The sequence below is a fragment of the Zea mays genome, chromosome 8 (assembly GCF_902167145.1).
Source record: "Zea mays cultivar B73 chromosome 8, Zm-B73-REFERENCE-NAM-5.0, whole genome shotgun sequence".
NCBI lineage: Eukaryota > Viridiplantae > Streptophyta > Magnoliopsida > Poales > Poaceae > Zea > Zea mays.
Window position 1 is genome coordinate 134,946,459 of NC_050103.1, and position 15,185 is coordinate 134,961,643.

At 47.6% G+C, this 15,185-nt stretch overlaps 2 long non-coding RNA genes across 2 annotated transcripts; both read left to right on the plus strand.

The window, feature by feature from the left end:
* Nucleotides 1-1,514: 1,514 nt before the first annotated feature.
* Nucleotides 1,515-3,148, plus strand: LOC109941679 (uncharacterized). Its single transcript, XR_002264410.1, has 2 exons — nt 1,515-2,070; nt 2,789-3,148. It is a non-coding gene; the product is annotated as an uncharacterized lncRNA (long non-coding RNA).
* A 1,450-nt stretch (nt 3,149-4,598) lies between these two features.
* Nucleotides 4,599-6,399, plus strand: LOC103635935 (uncharacterized). The gene is made up of 3 exons (XR_557710.4): nt 4,599-5,124; nt 5,547-5,674; nt 5,954-6,399. It is a non-coding gene; the product is annotated as an uncharacterized lncRNA (long non-coding RNA).
* Nucleotides 6,400-15,185: the final 8,786 nt, after the last annotated feature.

Genomic DNA, 15,185 nt, shown 5'->3' on the forward strand with positions numbered 1-15,185 from the left:
TTAAATCTTAGGAAATTCATAACTTGAATTCTATAACTCCAAATTCAGTGATTCCAGTTCCTATGATCTCATTTTAATGTGTAGATTTTTACTGTATAGTTTAATTACATGTTTGGTGTGATGTTGATTATGGCCATACTATGCATGTATTGTGTTGATGCGAGTAGACGAGCAAGCCACTGTGGAAACTGAGGTTCAACAAGTTGAAGTAGCTGAGCAGGAGCTCATTGAAGGCAAGTTGTGCCCTTGACCACTTTTTACCCAATAATGTTCTTTAATATCACTTATCCATGCATAGGTTAATTTTGATGGGACCCAATAGGTTACCCTAGATTGTTTATCTCATTACCTTGTTCACCCCTGAATCACTTGGGTAGTTTGCTATTGCTTTACATGGTTTTGGGATAATCATTTATTACCTCTATGTTCCAGTTATTTTTGTTATTCTATTTATGTTCATGTTGAGATCATTAATGTTAATTGGAACATAGAGCTTAACTTGAGAACCACGTGCCACCACAAGGGTTTAATGGGACGCCCTTGGCTGACTAATTAGGAAATCTAGTGGAAGACTACCTTACCCGAAAGGGGCAAGGGCAGTAGGGGAGAGGTCAGTGCGGGGAGGTCCCTGGTTGATTTTGCTGCGATGGCGGTCAGCCAGGAACCCTGTACTGGATCTTCCCATAAACTGTAGCGGGTTTTCGGAAGCTAGTGGAACTTTGTAAAGGCCTCGTAGTGTTGCCCTGCCGCGCTTCCTAGGTAGAGGTGTATGGGATTCATGACCCCTTGGCAGATGGGTAACATGACTTGTGGGTAAAGGGTACAACCTCTGCAGAGTGTAAAACTGGTATACTAGCCGAGCTCACGGTCATGAGCAGCTCAGGACTCTCTGATGTTTAAATTATGGAACTTAAATTCAATTTTGTCATTTGCATTGCATGGGTTTATTATTAATTTTGTTCTATTACTTTACTTATGGTTTGGTATTTACTTACACTTAGTAATTGCTAATAAAATTTTGACCAACTACTTAAAAGCAATGCTTAGCTTTAACCCCTGTCATTGATTAAGCCTTACACATCACATGAACTCACACCTTTGTGAGTTTATGTCCACTGGTTCCCCACAACTTGTTGAGCTATGATCATGTGTGAGCTCACCCTTGCTGTCTCACACCCCCCCCACAGGAGAAGATCAGGTGGTTCAGGAGGAGCCGCCTAACACTGAGGAGTTCGATCTGATCTAGGTGGCGTTTCTCAGTCGACATTGGCGCCAACGATCCTTAGTTCGTTTTATGTTTACACTTTTATTTTGTAATAAGTCTTCCGCTATGTAATAAATACTCTAATGTTTTATGACATTTATCTCTATACACTCTGTTATTATATATGTTGTCTTCTTGGCGCATGTATGAGATGCACCCGGCTTTGTTCCTTAAAACCGGGTGTTACACTCCCCCTCTTCCTCCGATGCGCCGGTGACGTGTTGAGCTCCAATATGTATGAAGTTCCTCTTCTCTCCCCCTCTTCCTCCGATGCGTGGCTCCTGATGTGATTTGATTGTTTTGGATCTCCAGATACGGTGACACTGTTTGAGTCGCTGGTCGCCGCACTGCTAACTGAGATGTGTGGGAGGATTGTCGAGGAGATTTGCAAGTTTGATTAGAAGTGAGTAGATTCTTCTCCCGCAGCCGTCGCCGCCGTCCCACGCATCCCACAACTGCCACCAACTGCCACACATCGCCTAGACCCACACGCCTCCCTTGCAATCTCCCACAGCCTCTGCTCCATCTCCACCTTCGCGCCCACCTGCTAGCCCTAGCGTCGCCTACTCCCTGCCTTCGCTCCTCCTCGATCTAGGCGGCGCGGACGTGGCGCGGACGTGGGGAAGGACGACCCCGTGGACGTGTTGTGGCGGTGGAGGAGCCATAGCCAACCCGGGATCATGCGCAGACCTGAGCGTTCAACGACGGTGGGGACACGCCGCTGCAGGTGGCGCCTGCCATCTACGACGAGGCCATGTTTCTTTAATAGCTCCATTGTCATGGGCTACTACAAGAACCACGTCAAGGTAGAGTATCCCACTTGTTGCTTTATGTTGTCGCTGCATGTAGTCTAGGTGTTCGATGAAATGTCAATCCAAGTTTGCTATTGTTTTGCGATTGATTGATATGTGCTAGCATCTGCTGTATGGTGGTGAGTTACGAGGCCATTGAGTTCCGTCAGTCGAGGAAGGTTATAGTCAAAGTTTTGTGATTGACTGCTATGTGCTAGCTTCTGTTGGATCTGATCAAAATGAACAATAACTGATTCCGTCAGTAGCGGGAGGTTGCAGTCAAAGTTTTTGGTTTTGCCGGCATTCGGATATGAAGCGAGTACAAGTGCATACACACCTACCAACCTTGGATTCCTCTACTGGTTATGTATCGAAAACCCTGAAATCTTCCTTTGGTATAAAACAAAGATTACCATAATTGTCAGATTCTTAATTGTTGTGCTTGACTGCTTGTTATAACTGTGTTTGCACTCCCATGTAATTACTTGTATGCATATCTGTTGTTGTCTCTACTCTCTAGATTATATATTTATGTGAAGTGATCTCTGTCAAATAAATAAACCACGATTTGAATGATGTTGTTTGTTTCTTATCATGTATGCAGTAATAATGTTTGTACTACTATATTCTTTATTCGTGACAATTTTTATTCTTTGGTTGAAATATCATTCCTGTTTTAGAGAACCGGCTTGATTTTGTGTTGCTGACTAGCTTCAATTTTTTTCCACTACAGACAAGCCTAAGGATGTGACGAGGTGTTGTTGTTATGGATTCACAACTTTCTTTATGACTCGAAGATCTTTGGGAATCATTCAAGGAATGGAGTGCTTATGGGCCCGGTGTTCCACTGGTGCTGAATGGCAGTGACTCTGTGATCCAACTATTTGCAAACACATCGAGACCCACTTCAAGAAATAAGTGCGTCCTATTCTTTGTCACAAATAATCATGGTGTCAAGAAAGTTTCCATTGCACTTAACCTTAAGAAGGCCAACCTTTGTACCAAAATGGGTTCCATTTGTTTGTTTTTGTTATGCTTCGGTTAGTTTGACCTTTGATATTTTCATATATCAACAAATAACTAAGTTTAATACTGTTGGTATGGTCCTCCATGCTTTTCAAAAAAAAATACACGTATGCCAATCTGAATAAAAGAAAGAAAGAATGCTTGAATGCATCTATCTCTCTACCATTATTGATTTGCTAATTTTCATGTTCAACTGTGTTTACAATAAATCATTTTAGATATTAAGACAACAAAACCAATGCATACTCGGACTGCCACAAAAGAGTTAGCTATTACCCAATCTAAAAACGTCGTAAGAGGTTTCAAACTTTAGATGATGCAAACTTCATAGGAATAAGAGATAAAAGGGCCACATCGCCCTCTACAGAGAAAATAACCAAGATGTCCCATTCTATCTATGTGCTTCCCTTTACAAAAAAATTAGTCCTAATTTTTATTTGATTTGCATGAGAGCAACGAAAAGGATGATTGAAACGTCGTGCAGCAGCAAGGCATCAATTGAGGCAAACAAAGCCACAACAAGGATTTTGGTGAAGACGCTGATGGAGGGATCCGATAATGCATGCAAAGCCAGTCATAGCTAGGGAAATCCGGTTGCTGGCAAAGACTGAGAAGCAAAATCGGATGTTCCTTGCTGAGTTGGGCGCGATACCATTGCTATGCAGGCTGCTGCTGTCATCCGATTGGATGGCGTAGGAGAACACAGTGTCTGCTTTGCTCAATCTATCAATCTTTGAGCCGAACAAAGACAGATTATGGAACAAGATGATTACTCCATTTTATCGTCAGTGTGTTGAAGAATGATTTAGCAACAGAGGCCAAGGAGAATGCTACAACTATGCTATTCAGTTTATCTATAGTCCATGATTATAAGAAAAAAAATAATGAATGAGCCAGGGGCTGTGGAGGAGCTTGCGTCTATGATGACCAAAGGGACACCCAGGGACAAAAAGACACAGTCATGGTATTGTTCAACCTCTCAACACACCCGAAAAGCTTAGGTTGGATGCTTGAGTCATCTGCGGTTCTAGCTTTGATTGAGTCACTGAGGAATGACACCGAGTTGGACGAAGTAGCATAATTTATATAGAGCACATCCAGTTTTTATTGATGCCTGACTTTAGCAACCACTCCATATTTTGATCTATTTTTTTATAAGTTTGAGTTCATATGACTTATTTTAGAACTTGAGCTCACAAACTTTCTCTTATTTGGTCTTTGTATGGTGGAATTATGTTATTATATAATCTCTGTTCGTTTAGTCAGTCGTTGTGAACTTTCTTCTAATCACTCACTTCATTGGTCGTGTTGTACCAAGACACATTGGATGAAGTAAACAATAACAACAGTTAGCTAAATCAAAAAATATTATACGGAGAGCGGGGATAATCAATAAAAAATCTTGAGATTTTTTTGGTGGATAGTTTACGTGGGTATTGTTGTTAGCCGTCGCAACGCACGGGCATTCGACTAGTGTTCTCTTATCTTGGAGTGCGCCTACGATCAACCGTTTGCGCATAGTTGGAAAATACGCAACTCCTACGTGCACAAACGCACGCAGCGCCGCCCCTGCATTGCCCCGGCCGTGCGCACACGGCACAGCCATCCCTAGTTCCCTGCTGGCAAAACCCTAGTCCGCCAGGGCAGAGGGCAGCGACCTTCTAGAACCTTCTCCAATGGCGCTACTCCGAGCGCTTCCGGCGGCGGTTCTCCCCCGTCGCGCCCCGCACCCACTTCCTCACCCCCCCCGGCTCACCTTCGGTTCCTGGACCCGATCGGGCTCCGCCCCTTCTTCTCCTCCTCCGCCGCCGCCACCGACTCGCAGGCACCGTCCATGGGGGCCACCCTCTTCGGCGGGCTCACGGAGTCCCGGTTCGCGAAGCGCCGGCCGGGCTTCGCCGACCGCCGGAAGAGGGCCAGCTTGCGCGCCGAAGGTGCGGAGGGGGAGGGTTTCTCCAGCCTCTCGTTTCTAGCCATCCCTTGGCCCCAGGCGCGGCGTCGCCGGGCGTGAGCTCGCGAGAAGGACGCCGAGAAGCAACTCCGGTGAGATGCTTTGCTTCGTAACAAAAGTCTAGAATATTTGCTTTCTGCTGTTCGAGTACATGTCGTAGTACTTATATGAATACACAATTCCGACACACCGGTATTCCGGTCCACAACTAATATGGCCCAATCAGCCTGCTCATCAAAATCTTCAGAAGTTCAGACTTCATTTACCTACACTTGCACACCGTCTTCAGAGTTGAGGCAGACCACACATATCACAGAGTCCGGATGGTACACCATCCCACCCCCACTCATTTGAATTTCGAGGCTCGATCGAAGTGTCGCGGTGTTCTGCAGTTTATTTTGTAGAGTTTCTGTGACTCTGTGAGGTTTTGATGGGTTAAGTGTAGTGTTTAGAAGAACCGTTCGTCTGTTTCTTCGGTTGTGTAACTGATGTTCATGTCGCTGTTCGTCTCTAGGCCCACCCTACCGGGTGAAGTGCGAGCCTGACGAGCCCGTACCAGCTAGCCAGCCAAACCAAGGGAGCGTGCGAGTGCGAGGGAGGAAGGACAGGAAGCGGATCAAGCAGCGGGACGACTTCATCACGGTGAATACTCTCTGCATTCTCTATAGCCATTACTGTTAATAATGTAATGATATATTATTTGATTCACTGTTTTATAATCTGTTCATTTTCCTGGACCCCAGTGAATAACCCAAGTCTGGCATAGAAATACAAAAGTAAACTGAAGTACGGATCTAAACAAGTCAGTCGATGCGCCTGAGTTGTGTTACCTGGGTCGGAGCTCTATATTTTCAGTTAGAGTTGATGTGTCGCCCTTAGTTTCTTACTCAAATGCTTAAATGCATGTGTTAACTCGTGCAGGCTGAGAAGGAGAAGCGCAGAGCACAGTATTCTGCCGCTGTTAAGAGAAAGGAGGCAGAACGGACAGAAAGGGAGATGGCTGCTGTGGCAAGAGATCGGGCATGGGCAGAAAGGTTGGTAGAGCTAAAACAGCTTGAGGAAGAAAAGAACACTGCAATGGCATAAAAGGGCATGCTCTGGAAAATGTCAAGGCATCTAACTTGTTTTTGCTTCTCTATTCTTTCCCCATTTTTTCCACATAGTATAGAATGTCACAGTTGTAATGGAAGACTAGTTGTACCACTTCTTTCAACCGTATATCAAATGCTGGACGTGGTGTTAATACGATTTTTCATTAGTCCATGTATGGAGTTTGTTTATTTTGATGTATTTAGAATAAGTGATGTGATGGTTTTTGTGTGCTGGAGACCTGAGATGACTGTCGTTTGCAACATATAGTTTTGGTACACTTATGCCATGCGCCCACGAGACATAATTGTGTGTGAAGTTACTGTCAGTATTGAAGCAACTAACGCTTGCTAAACTGTCGATCTTCTTCCTGACAACCTCTGTCATCTGTTCCAGCAGTTTTGAACTTTTGATGTATTGGCTACACTTTCACATTGGATTGCAAAATATCTTAATGATAGTTGTGATTCTAAAAAAAAGACATGTAAATGAACCTGATGCAGATGAGAATTTTGCAACCGTGGCACTCCCTTCGGCGGGCTTCAGATTATTGGCACCGCGATCGTCGCAGTTGAATCCGTGGCATTATAATCTCGTCCGTTTTGGAAAAATGGCATCGCGCTGCATTGATGGTCATTAGCCTTTTTCCTGTGCCGGTCGTGCCCTCGCTCCGTTAATTCCCTGGCCGCCGTTTTCGAGCGTCGTCCATTCTCCCTTCCGTGGCTGTCGTCTTCCTCATTTCTCCTGGCTCTCTCGGCTCTGTTTGTCGTGCACTTCGGTGCCTGCCCTGCCCTTCAACAGCTCTCGCCCTTCCCTGCTGATTTAGTTCCGCCCGGGGCGGATCCTGCGCCGAGGGCCATTCCCGCGCCTCCGACGCTGGTGAGATCTCGTATCTTCTTCTGTAACCCTAGCGTTTGCAGCTATGGATTCCGGCATGGAATCTGCTGAAAGGGAAATAGTCTCAACATTTCCTATAATATATTTTGGTGTTTGACGACCATCACAAACCTTGTGGACTAATTAGTTTGCCTAGTAAATCATTTCACAGGTGCATAAGTTCATCTACAAATATTCTAAGTCGACTGTCCGGAATATCGTAGATTATTCCAGACAAGAGAAGCTTTTTGGAAAACAGACTAAGCGCGGACCGTCCGGGCCCTTGCGGCGGACCGTCCGCGACACCAGGATGACCTTCGGACAGAAGCAATGCAAAAATTCAAGCTACGGACCGTCCGGAGGAAAAGCAAGCACTGTCCGAGACCACGCGCGGACCGTCCGACCTCAGGCGTGGACCGTCCGGTAGGTGAGGAACCGAAAAACCTGAAGGTGACGGGTTCGGTAAAATGAATTATAGCGTCCTCACGGACCGTTCGGGGTGCACGACCGGACCGTCCGCGACTGACTTTATCTGACATCTGATGACGCATTAAATGCAAAATAGTCGTTGATATAGCCGTTACTGCTGACCGTTGCGTTTTCAGCCGTTGATGTGCAGGGGCGGAACGTCCGGACCAGGGGCGCGGACCGTCCGCGGTTGGCAGAATTGGAGCAACGGCTAAGAAGTGGTTGGAGGCTATAAATACAACCCCAACCACCTCCATTCACTTCATCCAAGCATTCCAATCTTCTACATTCAATACAAGAGCAAGCAATCCATTCCAAGACACAATTAAAGCCTCCAATCTCTCCAAGTTCCACAATTGAGACAAGTGATCATTAGTAATTAGTGACTTGAGAGAGAGAGAGAGAGTGATCCGTGTGTTATTTGTCGCTCTTGTCGCTTGGCTTTTGCAATCGTGCTTTCTTCCTTCCCATCCTTATTCTTCAAGTGACTTGTAATCAAAGCAAGAGACACCAATTGTGTGGTGATCCTTGTGTCGGTGTTTTGGGTCCGACCGCGCACCCGGGGTTGCCCCTCAAGGTGCTTTTTGGAGTAGGACGGTGTTATCGACTGTAGCTCGATGGTTCGTGCTAAATGCACGAGAGACAGTGGACAGTTGTGTACAGGTTCGGGCCGCTTTGAGATGCGTAACACCCTACGTCCTGGTGTGAGTACTTTATGTGGTGGGTTACAAGGAGGTTCTCTAGTATTGGAAACGTAGAGAGCCGGTGTGGATGGCTAAGTAATATGAGGTCGATCGTCTTGAAGGGGTGCCCCCTAGGCCTTATATACTCGACCGTGGGCATTACATGTGGATATGATAATAACGGGTGCCTAGATAATAGTGAAATGACTGAGTCTATCTTCCTATAATTTAGCCGACCCATCCTCGCTCAGTTCCGATGTACGTGGCCCCTGCGCGGGAAGGTCGGGTCACTGTTGTGATCACCGCTCGAATTCATCAGGCCGTCTGGGCTTGCGTCGATCCAGCCTTGCGTCGATCCGCTTTATTGGGCGTTCCTCCCCAGGCCCACGAAGGGATGACCTTGCGGATTATTGGGCCCACGGGCCCCTCGCGAGGCATCTTGTCCTTCTGGTGGACCCGGGGGATATCCGTCCCCCACAAGCCCCCGATATTTGGGTTGATTTTGAAATAACCGGCCCAAAGATCCAAGGTCCAGCTTGTAGTTTTTGATTTTAACAAGAAATGCCTTGGAAATAAGCCTGCCGGGTCACTACTTCTGAACTCAGAGTGATCCGATAAAAACGATCTTTTACTGTCTTCTTCCGCTATTATTCCTCGGAATTTGGTGTTTTGTCTTAGGTTCATGCTTCAGAGGTCAGCATTTTGCACTGTAGAACTTTGAAGTTCATTGGGTGCACCGAAGGTGCACCCAATGGGTGTAGCCCCCGAGCTTCGAGTGGATTTTTGCAGATAATCCACTCGAAGGTCTTCATTTCAAGTCTTCTAAGAAATTACTTTTATCTTCCACCTGTGCTTTTTCAGAGGTCAGCCTTGCCTTAGTTTTGCCGTATGCTTTAGAGGTCAGCATTTTGTCTTTCGGGGATGATTATTCATTGGGTGCACCGCAGGTGCACCCAATGGGTGTAGCCCCCGAGCTTTGAGTGGATTTTTGAAAATAATCCACTCGAAGGTCTTCGTTTCCTGCTGTTTTCAGAAATCATCCTTTTCTTTTGTCGAATGCCTTAGAGATCAGCATTATATCATTAACGTTATGCTTTAGAGGTCAGCATACATTTTTTTCTTTGAAGCCAAGTACGCGATCCGTCCATATCTTGCTAGGTCTGGCAATTTATTTGATCTGCGACTGATTGGACGTTCGATAGATGGCCTTTGGCTAGTCTTCATATTACTTCATGCTTTAATGCTTCTGTCGATTAGACTTGTACCTCATCGGCTATATTTGGCTTTACTCTGATATCTGTTGATATCCTCCTTCTGTCTTGAGGTATTCATTGCGTATACTGTATGGATGTGACTGCTTGAGAAAATCTATTGAAAATTCCTGGACGTCCCCCCCAATGGGTGTAGGCAAGGGACGGCTTGGTGCACTGAGCGTTTAACAAACTGCTTCTGAGTAGTAACTTGATGTGACCGCGGTTGTAATCATATCGCCCAAGCAATTGACTGAAATCCCAATGGGTGTCGTGTTACGTGAAACGACGTCAGCCGCCTGACGTGTCTCCAGACGGTTTGAATTGCATATTGAATTTTTGCGACTGTTCGGTGGCCGTGGTAGGAGGTGAGCGGTTGCCTTCTTCTTCTATAAATAGTGTTCTTGCTTCTCCGACATTTTCACATCTCTTACCGCTGCTCACTGTTTACTTTCTTCTCTTTCCTTCTACTCCACCATGGGCAAGAGCAAGAAGGGTGGTAGTTCTTCGCATCACTCCGACGACAAACGGAAGCGTGAGCCGACTCCTCCCTCGGAGGACTTCGGCGACTCGGAGTACTCGGAGGAGGAGTTCTCCTCCGAGTCCGAGGGCTCACCGGTCCATGCCTCTCCCTCGACGTCGTCTGATGACTCAAACGACTCCTAGGGGTTCGCCGCTGAGCGCACCGGGCTCGAGGGCTCGGATGAGTTGGAGTACTCCTCGAACGAGGAGAACTCCTCGGACTCGTTCGAGGAGGGCGTCGGCGGTGATGGCAGTGATGGCGACGACGACGGAGGCGATGGTGACGGCGGCGAAGGCGACGGCAACGGCGGTGACGGTGGCGGCAAAGGTGGCAGCGGCGACGGCGGCAATGGCAGCAAGGGCAGCAACAGGGGCAGCAACAAGGGCAGCAGCAAGGGCAGCAACAGGGCCAGTGGCTAGATGCCACTGGTTTTAAATGTTAGTATAGATTAGTAGTAGAGGTAGTATTAGTGAAATAATGTAGTAGTAGCTAGTAGTATAGTGTAGTGAAATATGATGTAGTAATGGGGAGGACATCAACTCATAATGAGTTGATTTGTAAGTTCGGTAGTGCTTCCCTTTTATAATGAAGAATGATTTTGCCCCATTCTGTGTGCACCATTTTGCCTTTCTGTCGATCGTTGATCGTATTAATGCTTAATGCAGATGTTGTTTCTGAATGTAATGCTTGAGTAGCAACTCAGAATTGTTGAGTCGTGCTTCAGGCTGTCTTCTTCGCGATGTCAGCGCTTTAGTGGTAGCGGCCGAGTCTTTTGGAGTCACGTTGTCGTTTTAGGGATGACAGCCGAGTGATTATTGGCGATGTCGACGCTTTTAGAAGTGATAGCCGAGTGATAGCGGGCCACGTTGGTGTTTTAGAAATAACGACCGAGCGGTTACTGGTGATGTCAGCGTTTTAGAGGTAACAGCCGAATCCTTTGGAGCCAAGTCACTGCTTTAGGAATAACAGCCGAGTGACTGCTGGCGACGTCGGCGTTTTAGAAGTAACAGCCGAGTGATAACGGGCCACGTCGGGCGCTTTGGAAACAATGGCCGAGTGAAGTCTGGTAACGTCAAAGTTTTTAGAAATAACAACTGAGTTAAATTGGGCCGCGTCGGCCGTTTTGGAAATAACGGCCGAGTGATGACATGGCATGCCAGCGTTTTAGAAATAACAGCTGGGTGATGACTTGGCGCTTTTTAGAAACGGCGTCTGGCCCGGGAAAACCCCATATGTACTGCACTATCGCATGCCTCTGCATTCTGTGCCCTAGTTTTGCTTTTCTGCATCCAGGCCTTCTCTGCTCTCTTGCAATACTGCCTCCGCTCTGTTCGCTAGCAAGGTTGAGATGGCGCCCAAGCGGAAAGCCCAGAGTTCGTCTGTCGCAATCATTCCTCCTATCGATCCCAACAGTCAGTTGCCTTTCGCAGGTAACCACATGTCTGTCGTCTCTGAATCCGACCTTTTCCATCTCGTATCCATCGGAGTTCTTCCTCCGAAGGAGCTCTGTTCTTGGCGGATCTGCCGCGGGGTCACTGTTCCGACAGAAGACACCCACGAATCCGTCATTTACGTTCCTTTTCTCATCCGCGACCTTGCTCTTCCCATTTCTCCTTTCTTCCGCGGTCTCCTTGATTTCTATCACTTGAATCTGACCCATCTGAATCCCAATTCCATTCTGCAAGTTTCCGTTTTTGTTCACTTGTGCGAAGCTTTCCTTGGTATTCTGCCACACTTCGGCCTATGGAAGTACTTGTACCACTGCCGGCCTGGGATGGCCGAAGGGCAGCACCAGCTTGTGGGGGGCGCGAGTTTGGAGATGCGCCGTGGGAGGAAGGCCGACTACCTCGACATCCCACTCAAGGACAACATTAAAGGATGGCGCCTGGAATGGTTTATCGTGGAGAATCACGGGAATTCCCTCCCCCCACGGTCAGGGAGACAGCCAGATGTTCGCACTCCGAGCTGGACAGAATCCCCCATAGACCTAGAGGTGGCTGAGGCAGGGGCTCTGCTTGCTGAGGTTGGATTGTTGAAAGAGAGGGGTCTGACTGCAGAAGCTGTGATTGCCGATTTCATTTTCAAGAACATTCATCCACTAAAGGACAGAGCATACCCGACTTATTTGTATCGAGGCCTCGCTGATTCGACCCGGGTTACCAACAGAAGAATTCGTGCTGTGGATTTGGTCAGCCGGCTTGAGATGATACTCAGAGGCAAGGTGTCGAACATTGGTGCTCCTGTTGCATACTCAGCCTGGAATCTGCCTCCTTCCAAGACTTTTACCGGTTTTGTGTCAAATCCTCCTGTTGGTGATAGCGGTTTGGGCCTTAGAGTGCGACCCTCTCCCGAAGAGGTTAGTGCTTTGGTTGCCTCACTTGGTGAAATCCCTGACGACGAGAGGCAGGTTCATTTCAAGGTACCTTTGAATCCAAGTGATGCAGAGATAAGTGCCATGCTGGATATGTTGGCTGAAGATTCCTCTGATGCAGCCCCTGCTGAAACACTGGCTGTAGCACCCATCCCAGAGGCTGGCAAAGCTTTGGATATTCAGAGGTCTGATAGTGTTCGCCTGAAGCATCCTCGCTGAGCCACTCAACCAACTTCTCCTTCTGAGGGGAAGAAAAAGAAAAAGAGACGTATTCGCCGAGTGTCATGCTTGGATCAGGATGCTGGTCCTTCTGCTCCTGTTGCTGAGGAAGTGTCGGTGCCAGTTTTTGCTGAAGCTGATCCCAATGGGTGTGACCCGACTGATGCTGATCCTAATGGGTGTGACCTTGATGATGCTGAACCCAATGGGTGTAATCTGGCCACAGCTGATCCCAATGGGTGTACCGTCCGCATTGTTGATGAAGATGAGGAAGAGGAGAATGAAGTCCCTCTAATTCGGAAGAATAGCCGGCGCTACATAGCTAGCAGGGAAAGTAGTGGTGTTCCTTCTCCAGCTTTGTCTGCCCTGATTGGTCTGCAAGAATTGTCTCTGGCAAATTTTGATCAGACTCTCGAAGATATGGTCCCAGAGGATCTGTTGTCGGAACCGGCAGATGGTGGGATGATGGATATTTGTGCTGATGTGCCTGATGCCGGGTTGGAGTTATCTCGAGCGGCGTCCCGTGCCTCATCGACCTTGGAGCGTGGTCTTAAGGGTCAGGAGGCTGGTCTGGATTGTTCTGCTCCCATGGAAGTGGGTGAAGGTCCTTCAGCCTTAGAGGTGGCTGTTACAGAGAGCTCAGCCCTCAAGGATGGCGCTAGCCCTTACCCAGCCCCCGAGGGTGTTGCTGGGGATGATCCGGCTCGGATGGGTAGCGCGAGCTATGACCCAGCCCCCGAGGGTGTCCGAGTTGGTTCTCCCTCTCACACTTCCATGGATGTTCACGTAGGGTCTTCTCCTCCGCATTCTGGTTGCATAGCAGTAGCTCAAGCTTCGGGTCAGGAAGTCGCCTTAGAGGCCAGCGCTCCTGATGACAGAGTTTTGACTTCTGCTGATGACACTGATTTGGTCCCCACTGAAGCATTGCGGGTTGTTCCGGTTGGTGATCCTTCATCGAGCCATCAATTAACTTCCCACGACTTGGGAGTTCCTTCGTTCTTCTCTAACCTCCAGGTAACTTGGTTTTTCCTGATCTGACTGTATCTAGGGTGTGATATTGTTCTTACACTCATTTGTTTTTATCGTCAGACATTGGTTGACGAAATGGCTGGTCAGCTGAAATCGCAGGGTGCTTCTGTTCTGGAAAGAGCTCTATCTCTGACACATTGGAATCCAGTGCTGCTTCAGCGGCGGGTATCTGATTTGGAGATGGAAAATGCTGGTTAGTGCCCTTTATTTCTTCTTTGGATACTTGACCAATCTGCTTTTTAGCTGAACACCCTTGCTTGACTGTTTCTTGACAGATATGGCTTGGCGGTACTCTGATCTTGAAGAAAAATACTCTCAAGGTCAGACTGAATTGGCTCGGGTTTCTGCTTCTCTGAATGATGCCAACACGCTGAACTCCACCCTCCATGCTCAGCTCGACTCTGAAAAGGTGACCAGTGAATTGAGCTTCACTTGGCTTTGCCTGCTGTGTTCATAGTGCTTGCATGACGTTGGAGAAACTGATTCTTGTCTGCAGGAGGAAAAACGTGCTCTTGCCACTTCTCGCAACAACCTTGACAAGCTATACCGTGACGCCACTAACTCGTTGACCATCCTGGAGAGGAGTCATCACTTCACCATGGAAGATTTGGATAATCATCGTTATAAGCTGCAAGAGTCCTTGGATGATATGATTCGCCTCAGGCAAGTGGTGTCGAACAAGTATATTATCATCAAGGATCTGCGTGCTTCCAAGAAATCAGTCGTCCAGGAGCTAGAAACTGCTTGGTTGGCTGTCAAGGCTGCTGAAGAGACTTCTGCTACTCTGAGGGCCCAGCGCGACAAAGCTATGGACAAAGCTATTCGCGCGGGGCGGATCCTGATGAGGAGACCCGGCGTGGTTGTTCCTGACGACATATTGGCAGATGTGAATGCCGCTCCTGATTCCTCGACTCGTCCCTCTTCGTCGGTCGCTCCTGAGAAGAACATTACCAAATAGAAACACTGAATGTTTTGTATACGTGGTTAGTGTGCTCGGATATTCTGTCAGAAAACATTTTTCAGTACTGAATGCCGTTATTGTTTTTCCGTTGTTAGAATACAACCGTATCTATAACCGCAGAAGTAAATGCAGTATGATGGTTTTGAAATTTCTTCGTATTTCGCGGGGCATAGAGGTCGCCCTAAGATGAGTAATGGCAAACGTGCTCGTGTTGGATTAAGTAGACGCGAGTGTACTGTGCCGATTTAAGTCATTACCGACTTAAACCGACTGCTCCGTTAGTAGGGTATAGTGGTCACCCCGAGTTAAGTGAGCGTGAGCATGTCGCACCGCCTTAAGTCATTGCCGACTTAAGCCGATTGCTCCGTTAGTAGGGTATAGTGGTCACCCCGAGTTAAGTAAGCGTGAGCATGTTGCACCGCCTTAAGCCGTCGCCGACTTAAGCCGATTGCTCCGTTAGTAGGGTATAGTGGTCACCCTGAGTTAAGTAAGCGTGAGCATGTCGTACCGCCTTAAGTCATTGCCGACTTAAGCCGATTGCTCCGTTAGTAGGGTATAGTGGTCACCCCGAGTTAAGTAAGCGTGAGCATGTTGCACCGCCTTAAGCCATCGCCGACTTAAGTCAATTGCTCCGTTAGTAGGGTATAGTGGTCACCCTGAGTTAAGTAAGCATGAGCATGTCGC